Source organism: Nansenia antarctica, assembly GCF_963989245.1.
Source record: "Nansenia antarctica genome assembly, chromosome: 4".
Classification (NCBI taxonomy): Eukaryota; Metazoa; Chordata; class Actinopteri; order Argentiniformes; family Microstomatidae; genus Nansenia; species Nansenia antarctica.
In genome coordinates this window covers 41480399-41494269 of record NC_137689.1, presented here as the reverse complement: position 1 = coordinate 41494269, position 13871 = coordinate 41480399, and positions in this window count along the sequence as shown.

Genomic DNA, 13871 nt, shown 5'->3' with positions numbered 1-13871 from the left:
ACAGATGTGAGTGTACTCATTTCTTGACAATGGGAGTGCCTACCCTGTCGAGGTGAGCAATTGTGGCATGTCTACTGAATATCAGAGGTCCCTGCCTATACAGTTTTGTGACAGTTGTGAGTTGTGTTGTGAAAACAACATGTTTTTATAATAATAACATATTATGGAGAAAGCGACAGAGAAACTGGAAAACAAGGAATTGTTACAGAATGAATGGGCATCAATGGACAAAATGACGTGAGGCTGCATCTTAATACCTGGGTCATTCTACAGAAACGGTGGCATTCCTGTCTCTCACCTTTGCATCAAAATACTTAAAATAAACGTAATGATCACATGTAATATATATTTTAGATAAATATACATAGTTCTTATCATAATAACAAATATTTGAGTCATGTAATGAGCAATTCTTGTTTTTTTATAATTTATATAAAATACCAAGTGCAAGCAATTTGCTTGTCACTCTGACCATGTATTGAAGTTTAGTACCATATTTTGAGTAAAAAAAAAAAAGTTTCTTCTTAAATGTCATCATGTAAACACAAATGTCACATTTATGTCTTGGAAAAGCTGAAATACCAACTAAATATTATAAATATAATGGTAAGAGTGGTCACACCATTTCATGTCATTGGTGTTACTGCCTCACAAAACTTTTATTTTGAAAGAAATTAAATAACTTTTAGAAGTACTTCTTGGTTCAAGAGGTTATTGGAGGACATGTGATCAACATATGCACATGGTCAGTCTGCTGTCTCTCTTCATTTGTTATACATTTGATGATTTATGTGTTAAATTCTACACAAGGCTTTTACATATGTCACTGGTGTTACTAATTACATATGAAGGGGGGGGGAAAAAGAAAAATATGTTGATTAAATTTGATATTTGAATGATTTTGATATGATTGAAGACATGTGGCTTGAGGTACTGCAGCGGCCATTTTGTAAAAACCCATTTGTTCTGTAAATTGTCATTGTAAATTGTCGTTACTCCTCCTGGTAAGACCAGTTTGAGTGAATGTATAAAAAAACTCTTTACATTAAGCTTTCATTTTTGGGGATTGTTAAAGGTAAGAGGTTAATTATTATTGTACACTAAATTTTGATTAAGTTAAAAAAAGAAAAGAAAAAAAAAGACATTTGCAATTCCAAATGCCACCGTTTCTGTAGAATGACCCACCTAAAGAAGCTAGATATGGATTTACATGCATGATGACAGCAATTTCCCCCCCCCCAAAAGATGTCCATATGGGTGTTTTTCTTTAGTTTTTATGTTTATGGTGCCAGGAATGAGGGGGCATGGCCTTTTTCAATATCTATGTAAGCTAGCTAGCTAGCTAATTCAGAGTACCTGGAGCTAACTGTATACCTAAATGGAAATAGCAAGCAAGCTACGTTACCTTCAGAGCTGTGAGACACACGCATATCAACCAGTTCACACTCTCACACGCCACACCTCAAATTTCTCACGCCGAGAAATAACAATTGTTTCGTGGCATCTTTCTGCACGCGCGTTAACTTGTGTCTGCAATCGAAGCGGGAGGCGAGCGCTGTTGGAAGAATCTGTGTTCCCGCGAGCTGCTTGTAAAACCGTAGCAAGTATGTGCATACAACATCGTATCTGGTAGCCTACTGGTGCTTTCAAACTGCAAGTTGTTTCATCCGTAAACAGGGTCGGAGTGGTGGACTCATTTTCAGCTCTGGAGTTTCATGCCTCAGACCTTAAGTTCACAACCGATTACAGTATATTAAAATCATGTAATTACAACCTTTAGTCTGTTCTCTACAGTCTTCTCTACATTTACAGGATGCTATGTCATGGGTTTGCTTCATTGTTCCCACGCTGGTACAACAGCTCACCTGTGCCTTCTACTGTGATAGCAGCAATCCTTTGCTGGACACCACTAGGGTGACCAGGTCCCAACAAATCAAATGTGGGACAATGAGTATGTTTGTGTGGGACAATGTGGGCCCGGACCGAACTTTAGGTGCCCCTGGTAGCATCCGCCCCCCCTGGCCGAGATGAGAGCTATGTCTATCCCATTTTTAAAAATATATAGGCTATGCGTTTCCATTCTGTTTGCTATTCTGTTTGGTTTATTCAGTAGCATCCAATAATAGACTATGCAGATAAAAACGTAACAAATATATAACAAATATATTTTATTTGAATGTGAACCTCACAATAAAGTATCTGTATGGAGCAGAAAGTGAAGTCAAAGTGCAGTATCAATTTAGTAGGCTATATTAATAAAGAAAGTAGCCTGACAGTGTTAGGCTTGTAGATGATTGAGTATGTAGGCTATCTAGCTAGCTAACTTGCCTCCCATTTGCAACACAAATGCATTGACATAGCTGACATAGCGCACACACACTAGAGGAAAACATAAAACACAACTCTGCACTCATTCAGACAATGACAGTGATAAGAGCTGGTCAAAGGATAAACCAATTGCCCAAGTCATTTTTCAGTGTTTTCCATAGCCTGAAACTACAGATTCTAAGCTTTCACATGATGTGTCATACATTGAAATCGGAAAAGAATCGAAGACGACACGAGTATTTGAATGTTGGTGCACCTCAGACAGAGACTGGGAGAAAAATCACTCTGCTGCAGCAACAAACGCTGCTAACAGCTAGCGGCTAACAGTGGTACATCGCTACGAACGTCTAACTATGTTTTTACACACAACATGCTGAGAACATGAACATGCTAAAAACACATAAATAGATGAACACACAGTCCTTGGTTTTGAACACGTCCTAAAACAAAAGTATGTTTACAAGTAAAGTGGTTGCTTATGTTCAGTAGCCTACAGCAAACGAGAACAGTGAATCCAATCCAGAAATTATAGTATGTAGTGATCGTTAAACTATTGTTTATCATATCGAGTGGGTACTTTAAAACGTCAAAATACGAAAACTAGATATTGTTGACAATTTCACTTTACGAGCCCTTTGAGTCAGCGGGTCGTTCGCACATTCAGCCAGCTCCCTATATCCACGTGGGGCCGTTGTCATCTGGTCACCCTATTTATATGGTATCGGCCCCAAATGGTACCGGCCCAGCCGCCCAGAACGGTATCGGCTTGCAAGTACTACCACGACTGAACACCGGCCCAGACCGGCCCACCGGGAAATCTCCAGATCCTCCCGATTAGCCACCCCGGGCCTGTCCGTAAACCAGTTACTGGTTTACTTTTCTCTGTTCTCTTTTTCAGGGTGATGGAGGAGAGTGTGAAAATGGATTGTATCCTTTATCTCAGAGCCACTATGGCATACCGTTTCTTAAATAGGCCTACTCACTTAATTCGGGTGAGATGATAGGCCTACTATGCAACTTTACAGTTTTGGTAACTGTTTTTTGTTTCTCTACTGTAACATGACCAGGTACATTATTATTATTATTAATAATAATAATAATAATAACAATAATAGTAATACTTATTATTATGAATTACAATTTTCAATACAAATACAACAATTGGGGGTCCCTCAATTCTTTTTAAAGAGATCAACTACCAAGGCCTCATTCTGACCCAGGAAAAACCCTGGTATGTCCTGTATAACATGATAGCCATCTATGAGCAATGCACTGTATATAAGATGATGACCAAGGGTCTTTCTGCTGCTGACCAAGGGGCTGAGTCCAGTTGAAGGGGCCCAATTTTATTTTAAACGTGCCAAAACGTGCACAGATTTGGGTCGCTCCACCGCCCAAAAATCCAAACTTTTGGTGAAACTTGGCAGCCCTGCTTACCTTGTAAATCTGGCCATGTCTTGAACAAATCAGAGGCATTTTATTTATGAAGTTTAAAATATGAAGTTCCTCAAGAAACTGCAGTGTAGTTTAGAACCATTCGTTTCAGATTCTATTCGTTGATGTTATATTTCACATTCACATTTCTCACATGTTACAGGAACAAATACAAGAGAGGGACGACTCAACGGTATGTTTTAAGAATATTGGTTTTTAAAATGACAGATACTTTCCTTAAAGCTTACATCCAGGAGAAAGCTAGAATTCAGTCTCCCACAAGGCGTTCGGCCGGTCTTGTTGAAGGTCCAGTGTGTAGTTAGTCTCTGTATTTGCAATGAAAATGTGAAAGGTAAATATGTGTTTTTAATATGTACATATCCTTGTAAACAAACCAACTTGTCAAACAAACTTATCAAAATTGTGAGATGTCATCTTTGAGAGATTGTAGACCTGCAAATAAATGTCATATTGTGTCTGCTTACATTTGTGTGTGTGAGATTAAACAGGTGCAGGAAATGAAAATGAGGACACTTGATTTGCAATGGTGCCTCCCACCCCCCATCACTCACACACACACAGGCACGCAGGCACACACTCACACACACATACGCACGCACTCACACACAAACACACACACACACCCACACACTCCAGATGTATACTGTGGTTGTATGACAATACTTATATAACAATACTATATGTTGGTCAAAATCCTTATAATTTTGATTTGAAGTAGTATACAGAGGACTTCAAGCATTAAGGGGCCTCATTTATAAAAAAAGTACTTGAAAGTCATCTTTGACTTTCACGTAAGCACATTTTTCTAAACGGACATAAGCATTATTTATAAAACGGGCTGAGATGGTTTAAAGTTGCGTACGTGCTTCCTTCTATAAATACCAACGCAGGTAAAATGAACGCAGGTGAATGAGGTTTGTATTAACGCCCTGTGATAGCGGCTCAACTATAGCGGCTCAATTAAGACAAGTGCTATAATATAGGGTAGGCGTTCGTCTGGAAGTGGGAGAGGGCAGAGAAGGGTGGCTTCTCGGTAAGTTGCATTTGTAACGTTTGATCATGACAACTAACCAGGCACATGCTTATACTCAGTACTCAAGTTGTAAAAGAAAATCAGGGGAGGTGGTGGATTGTATCCAGTGGAGGCTGGTGACTTCCAGAATTGAGGAGGCCAATTTTTTTTCCGCTTGCTCGCTTCACTCGCGATGGAATGTTCCCTGTTCTTCTTATCTGTCTTTGTTAAAAATTATTAATTTGTGTTTGGCGGTACTGAAGGGATTGGGACACTCTCAGGATGGTGGATGAAGCAGCTTTTATTGCCTGCACAATGGGTCATCAAATAAACAAAACAATTGGCATGAATCTCTGGTCCGCCTGCAGCAGCTATTGTCCCTTCTGCTCAGGCTCACAACATTCACCACAACATACTACATACAATCAATGACATGTCAAAAGCACTCAAACACTATGTCAATCAGACACACAATATACAATTCAGAACAATACTTCATCCATTTCTAATATTTATCCTGCAGAACAGCACTCATACACGCGTGTGGCGGAAAAAGGTACTACACGTGGAATGCAACATGACGTTACTGACTAGCCATGCCCTAGCTCGCGAATGCTAGCAACACCACGAGTGGACTCTTACAAAATGCACCAAAACATAGAACTCAAACAACATATGTAATAAGTTACCTGCACAATGGGTCATGGTCCGCCTGCAGCAGCTATTGTCCCTTCTGCTCAGGCTCACAACATTCACCACAACATACTACATACAATTATTAATTATTAATATTAAAAATAAAACTGTTCAATAAATCCTAAATGTTGTCTACCTATTCGATGTATAAATCGCGCCAGAATCTCGCCGACTTCCGAGGTCATTTTAAGCAAAAGTATTTGGCCAAATGAGCTATTATTTTCAGGGATAATAGCCATGGGTGTTCTAGCGTGTCCTGCACTGAAGTGACTGGCGAATTCTCAAAATGGCTTCATGTGATTGGACGAACAAAATGTCAATCTTTCAGCCCTGGACTCAATGCATGGTGCAGCAGCTTGCACTGGGCCTAGTCTTCAAGATACGCTACACCACAAAGACACCCAAGTACCTGTCAACATACTTCCAAAAAGTGAACAACGTCCACACATACAACACCAGAGGAAGCTCCACGAACCACGTTCAACCGCGTTGCACCACAAACAAGGGTTTAAACTCGTTTGCAAACTATGCAGTAAAGATGTGGAACGCCCTTCCTATAATCTTAAAGGAGTGCAAAACACTGCCCACCTTCAAAACCACTCTCAAAAAACATTTACAGGAGGCTGCAATCCGTAACTGGACCCTCTAAAACAAAAATCAGATTAAAAGACCCGAACTACCCACTGTACATACTTTGTGTTTTGTCCCCCGCCCCCACCTGTGGTGTATGTCCCCACCTGTCCTACCCGCTGTACATACCTTATGTTTTGTTGTATTGTTCTTCCCATGATGGATGTACGTTTATCTTGTAGATAGAAACAGTTATTTGTCTGTATTATCATGTAGATAGTACTAGTTCTTTTCTTATGTCTGTCTTACATGTAACGATGAATTGAAAATCAAGGACCCCAATTGAAATAAGCCAGTGGCTTTCTTGGGTTTTTATCCTTTTAGTTTGACCTTGTATGTAATATGTACTTTCATGTACCTACTTCTGCAAACATTCTAATAAAGTTTTCAATCAATCAAAAAATGGTGAGGCCAGGCCTCCTGTGCCCACCCATTTTCAGTGATTTGGCCAATCACATATTGCCATGAAAAAAATTGCATTACATTGACTTCTATGAGAAACCACTTTCCGACAGGAGGCCTGGCCTTTCCGACAGGAGGCCTGGCCTCCTTCAATAGAAACGGATAGGGATTCTGGCCTGTAGGTGCTTTACAATTGCAATATTGGGTTTTAGCCATGGAAAAATTCAGATTTATGAACAAAACGGAAATAATATTAATAGAATATAATATGTTAAATAAATAAAATAAATATAATTATTGCTTTTTTAAATCTCTCTCTCTTCTCTCAAATGATTGGGGAGGCCAGGCCTCCTCCACCTCTATGGAGGAGCCTCCACTGATTGTATCATATGAGGACAATTTTAGCATCCCCTCAGCGTCAGTGACTTCAGTGTCAGTAACTTGGTAAAAATGTCATTGCATGTGTGCGTGCTCCCTTGCACCTTGAAATAGCAGTAATACCACGTTCATTGATAAAATGACATAAAGTATGGAAAGAGGGGGGCGATTTTGACTGTTTTTATTTCTGGGGGGATACCATCCCCCCTCAACTCGAGTGCTGCTTATACTGTAATAATATAATGGTCTTATTCTTATCAGGTGGTCTTATTCTTATATGGCTGCTCACTCCCTTTGCGAACTCCCAGACACCGGAGAAACTCCAGTATAATTTAGCGCGTGGCCGGGCAAGGTCCGTTGTGGAACGCACTAGGCATGTTGAAGGGGAGATAGACAGCTCCGGAGGGATATAAAGGAAGACTGAAATACAATCATAAACATCAGTTCCTTTTAAATCTTGAATTAAACTCATTTTCTCGGCTGATAACAACATTGTTAATTTTATTACGAGCCACTTGCATGAATTACAGTAGGCAGTGCGGCTCACATTCCTGTAATAACTCTGCATAACCAGTAGGTAATGTGCGTACGCAAGGTTAATACTCGACGTAAAGCTACGATCGTTTCCACGGTCAAATTGACTCACGTTGAAATTGTATAAATCACTAGGTTGACGTGGTTTTCTATGTACGACACGGGTAAGATCAACATTTGATCTGAGTACTTTCTATAAATGAGGCCCAAGTTGTTATAAAACAGTTGTGACAGGTGTTATGAATGCCTAAGTATGCTACCTTCAAAACAGGTGTCACTGGCATCACTTCAATGCTATTCCCTTGGCCCACCTGTCTTGCAAAAACGTGGAACTCGTCCTTAAAAATATAAGGATTTCTGAATCTGCATGTGATATCAGAAAACCATACCTCCAGAAAAGACGGATGAAGGCTCGAATATTATAGAAAATCTGTGGAGAGATCTCAAACATGCCGTGCATGCAAGAAGGCCGAAGAATATTTCTGAGCTAGAGGTGTTCTGCCAGGAAGAATGGAGAAAAAAATCCCAAAACAAGAATTGAAAGACTCTTAGCTGGCTACAGGAAGCGTTTGCAAGCTGTTATAGTTGCCCGAGGAGGAGTTACAAAGTACTAGCTGACAGGGTTCCGAAACTTTTGGGCCTTTTTCCTTGTTTATTATTTTGAAACTGTAAAAAGATTTTTCATTGCTTTAAAATGTGATGAAATGTGTCATGTGTAACTTTGTACCATTTAGAGGTTAGGTTTGCTTCTTTTCACTTAGATATTAATTGTTAAAAGGCATTTTGACCAGGGGTGCCCACATTTTTGCACCCCACTGTATCAACGTGCTCATGTGAATCCATCAGAATCATAACCAGAACCTTAGGCTTGCCAAAATCAACTGTTTGGAACATCATTAAAAAGAAAAAGAAAACACAGGTGAACGGGCTTGTACGCCAAGGAAGACTTCTACAAACGGGCTGGTAGGCCAAGGAAGACTTCTACAAACGGGCTGGTAGGCCAAGGAAGACTTCTACAAACGGGCTGGTAGGCCAAGGAAGACTTCTACAAAGGATGAATGAAGAATGCTCACCATAATTAAGAACAACTCCAAAGCAACTGTCCCTAACCCTAACCCTAACTACAGAGGCTTCAAGTTTCAAGTTTCAAGTTTATTTGTTACGTCACATTACAAGTTACAGAGTAACATTATTAGGCTTCGGATCCTGATATTACATTGCAGTGCAAGACATGAGCATAATAAATCAAGCATAATTCAAGATAAAGTGTCAGTAGTAGACATAAGAGGCAAACAATTATAATAATAGACATAGTACCAGATAAGGTGGCATTAGTGCAGTCAAGATAAGTTGCACTAGCGATGCCGCTAGTGATAATAGAGTTCACAGTAGTAAGGTGGCTTGAGCTTAGGGTTGCTGTAGTCCATGCACAAGGGGTGAACAAGGGGAAGATAGTCAATTGACTACAGTGGGCTTGTTGAAGTGTCTGATCTCCTGGGGGAAGAAGCTGTTTCTTAGGTCATGTTCTAACATGAAAGTCTGAATCAGGACCTGGAGCAAGTGGATGAGTTTGCAACATTGTTGCATAAATTATTTCTCTGATTTGCGTTCTCACAGCCCTTCATGTAAACAAAGTAACATACACGATCGAAGCAACAGACGTGGTAGTTGATTGGTCAGAACATTTTAAAATTGCCCGTTGTTCCGCTCTTATCCAGATCAACACGCCTGCGCTGTTGTTTTCCTATGGACAGCCTCGAGCAGCGTTCTCACCAAAAGCGAAGTGAAGCAAAGTGATGGATGCGTCGTTTCTAACCGGAGCGAAACCATCCTTTTTAAGCGGAGCATCCGTTGGTTCTTTGCTCCGGAAGTTACTTCGAATGCGCGTTCTCACAGCTCCAAACGACGCAGAGCAAAGCAAATGTTATCCTAAACTCCGTTTCAAGTGAAGCAAATCTTCTAGTGAGAACACACCCTAAGTCTCTGAGTCCCTGAGGCTCCGGAAAAGGCCTCGTCTTTTGGAGGGCATCAGTTCGAACAGGCTGTGGTTGGGATGGCTGGGATCTTTGATGATCCTCCGGGCTTTGCTAACACACCGTTAGTCGTATATATCCTGGATGGAGGGAAGCTTACATCTTACAGCTTCACTGTATGATCAGGATGGTAAGGTTGGTCAGGTTACAATGTGCTAAAAAAGTAAGTAAATAGTCTGCAGAGGTCTTGTGGTCAAATAAAATGAACATTATCATGTCGTGAGCTTAGAATGATAAGGTTCTATCTCTGTTTAGGGTAGTTCAGAGATATTGTTTTTACAAGTTTTTACATTCCATTATGTTTTGTGAGATGGAACCTTTGTATTTTATTAATTACTAACTCAATTTTGACAAAACTGGAGATAGAACCGTATAATTCTAATGTCACAATGTGCCAGAGTAATTGCAAGTGGAAAGTTTGGATAAAAAATGATCTTCCCAAGATTTACAGCATACCACCTGTTCCATCTATGAAACATGGTAGCAGAATATATTCTGAAGTGTACAGAAACACCTTGTCTGCTCCAGTACAAGAAAATACCTCCAGATTCATTGCATGTTTCATCTTCCAAAAAGTGGAAGGTTGTTGACTGGCCAAGTCAGTCTTCAGATTATAATCCATTTGGACATGCATTTCATCTGCTGAAGAGGGAACTTAAGACAAAACTACCTCAAAACAAACAACAAGTGAAGATCGCTGCAGAACAGGCCTGGCAGAGCATCTCAAGAGAACATTTCCAGCATCTGGGTCATAGAATTTATTATTTTGACATGATTTGACGTGATTTTTCCAATACTTTTGGAGCCTTGAAATATGGGGGCTATGTTTAATGTTGTACTTTCAAATGATTAAACCAATCAGAAAGAAAAAAACACTGAGTTGAATCTGAGAATCTCTACTTGTCTATGTGACCCTGTAGTAATTGAAGTGCTTGATTTAAAATACAAACCGTCGGAGTAGAGAGCTAAAAGAAGAAAAAAAAAGCTTCCTCCTTCAAATACTGTATTGTGCTGTATGTGCTGTATGTATGTATGTGCTGTATGTGCTGTATGTACTGTATGTGCTGTATGCATGTATGTATGTGCTGTATGTATGTATGTGCTGTATGTATGTATGTATGTATGTATGTATGTATGTGCTGTATGTATGTATGTGCTGTATGTATGTATGTATGTGCTGTATGTACTGTATGTGCTGTATGTACTGTATGTGCTGTATGTATGTATGTATGTGCTGTATGTATGTATGTATGTGCTGTATGTACTGTATGTGCTGTATGTACTGTATGTGCTGTATGTATGTATGTATGTGCTGTATGTACTGTATGTATGTGCTGTATGTATGTATGTGCTGTATGTACTGTATGTATGTACTGTATGTATGTATGTGCTGTATGTGTGTATGTATGTGCTGTATGTATGTATGTATGTATGTATGTGCTGTATGTGTGTATGTGCTGTATGTACTGTATGTGCTGTATGTGTGTATGTGCTGTATGTGTGTATGTGCTGTATGTATGTATGTATGTGTGTATGTATGTGCTGTATGTATGTGCTGTATGTATGTATGTGCTGTATGTATGTATGTGCTGTATGTATGTCTGGGTTTCCGTTAACCGGGAATTACCGGTCTTTGTCCGGTAATTTTTTTGGAAGTCCGACAAATTGAAAAGTCGTCGGACATATTGTCCGGTGAAAATAATTCCCTTTGAATACAATTCGCTAAAGTTCACATTCTGATTCCTTCTATTTTAAAAAAGACGAATATATAGGCTATGTATTTCTTTTATTATGATATGATTTGACACCGGCATGATGATGACTCCTAATGTGGAGGCCGGCCTATGCGAAACAGCGCACAGGTGCCACATGGGATTGATGCCAGATGGGATTACAGTTTAACCAGTCTATTACCGCTTAAACACAGTAGCCCATTCGGCGGTAACCCATGCCTATCTGGCAACCCTGCCAACCCGTCCACCATAGTAATACGCAAACGTTGCAGCTCAAAGTGCACCATAGCGAGCGATGTAGGTGACCGGTCCGTTCAGGCGTTTAAAAATGCCCGAGCACGCTACATCCAGCATCTAGTAGATGCACTACACGAGCGATTCCCCGAAGATTCCCTAGATGTACTGAACAGCTTCGACATCCTTCTGAACCCCTCCCAATACCCACAGACGCAGGATGGTAAGTAGAAGCTAGCCTGTTTAATTAAGTTGGTTGCAAAATGCATAGTATAATTCTTAGGCCTATCCTTTTTGAATAACCTAAAATGCTTGTCTAAATTGCGAAATGTAGACTATGGCCGCCGCCCATCATAGGCTAATAATAATTATCATCATCATAATAACAATAATAATTATTAGGCTATAATAACAACAATGATGAAAACAACAGGATAACATTTAAACCTTCCTACTTTTCAGTTAATCTGGCTGTTGATGTCATTTTGTCATAAAAAAAAATAGGCCATCACTGATTCATTATCACTCATTCCGTCCCCTCAGCGCTTGAAGAATATGCTAAACCGGCCATCCAGACCATCATTGGTCATTTTGGCCAAGAAATGACCAGCGATGATGACTCAGCACCAGCCACAGCCCCGGTCATCGATGCCACAAACGTGCAACGAGATGCCATCGGTGTCATGACAGCGCTTCGTGGTTATGGGGGCTTGCGTTTCTCAACAGCCTGCGAAGTCCTCATCCGAGACTTCAGCGAAATTTACCCAGAGTGGGCCACACTGGCCAAGATAGCCTGCTTGATTCCCGTCTCCAGTCTCTCTGCAGAACCGAATTAAAACTGCGGACCGAAGTCGCCTTGGGGAGGGCAAGGTCACACGGCTAATGCGCATTGCAAGTTGCGGAGAGACACTTTGCAGTTTTGATTTCAAGTCCGCAGCTGCACGCTTCAATGCTGCCAAAAAGCGACGTAGGCCTAATAAGTAGCTGAATTATATGAGCAGCCATTGTTATTTTCAGAGTTTTTACTCTAGGCTATTTTATTTAAGGCTATCCCCTATCTATCTGAGAAAAGGCATGGGCGATAGGCCTAGGCTGTAACATCGAACGGAAATTAGCCTGTACATACGCATTGCAAGTTAATTTAAAGCCTATTTATTTTCAAAGAGTTTTATTCTATTTTATTTTATCTGATAAAAGGCATATGAACGGAAATTAGGCTAGCCGTGTCACGCCAGAAGCCTACATGCTTGCACTGTTACTGTTCAATAAAATGTTATACATCTAGACATTGTGGTATTTCTTTATATACGTATCCCAGACTGCCTATCAATTGTTTCTCAATAAACAGTTATGTTCTCCCCATTGTCATACTCCCGAGCTAAACGAAATGCCTTCCCAACCAGCGAGACCTGGTTATAGAAATGACGTTGTTTTATTGATTTTTTAAAAAAGGGTAAAACTGGAAAGAGAAAATAGAAAACTCACATTAATCCCAAACAATTTAACAAACTTCAGTTAACGTAATGTGGAGTCCGTTCATTGATCGATGCTGTCTGTTCAGTTCCCAGTGAGGCGCCCGTTCAGCGCTGGACCCGTTCAGCGCTGGATTTGACGCATGGCATAGCGCGCATGCGTCAAATCATGTTATATTATTATATAGCTCGCATCTAATCGTATCGGATGAGAAATAGACATTAAATGGCATATATAGGCCGCTACACAACAGTAATCACCGCGACAAACAGCTATATTAGATTTGGGGGGGAAAAAATATGATTTTGATTTTTTTTTTTTATTATTATATTTTAATATGATGACCGGAATATATCACGTTTGTCCGGTAAATCGAATTCTTCCCGGACACGATGTCCGACGGCAAATTTTTCTAACGGAAACCCTGATGTATGTATGTACTGTATGTATGTATGTGCTGTATGTGTGTATGTATGTGCTGTATGTATGTATGTATGTGCTGTATGTGTGTATGTGCTGTATGTATGTATGTGCTGTATGTATGCATGTGCTGTATGTATGTATGTGCTGTATGTATGTATGTGCTGTATGTATACATGTACTGTATGTGCTGTATGTATGTATGTGTGTATGTGCTGTATGTATACATGTGCTGTATGTGCTGTATGTATGTATGTGCTGTATGTGCTGTATGTATACATGTGCTGTATGTATGTATGTGCTGTATGTATACATGTACTGTATGTGCTGTATGTATGTATGTGTGTATGTGCTGTATGTATACATGTGCTGTATGTGCTGTATGTATGTATGTGTGTATGTGCTGTATGTGCTCGCACAGGCATGAGAAGAACTAGAAGTCTAGAGACCAACAGAGGTTGTGGCGTTCAGAGCCGTGTAGAGAACAGACACTCTGAAGCCCTCTGTAGAGAACAGACACTCTGAAACACTCTGAAGCCCCCT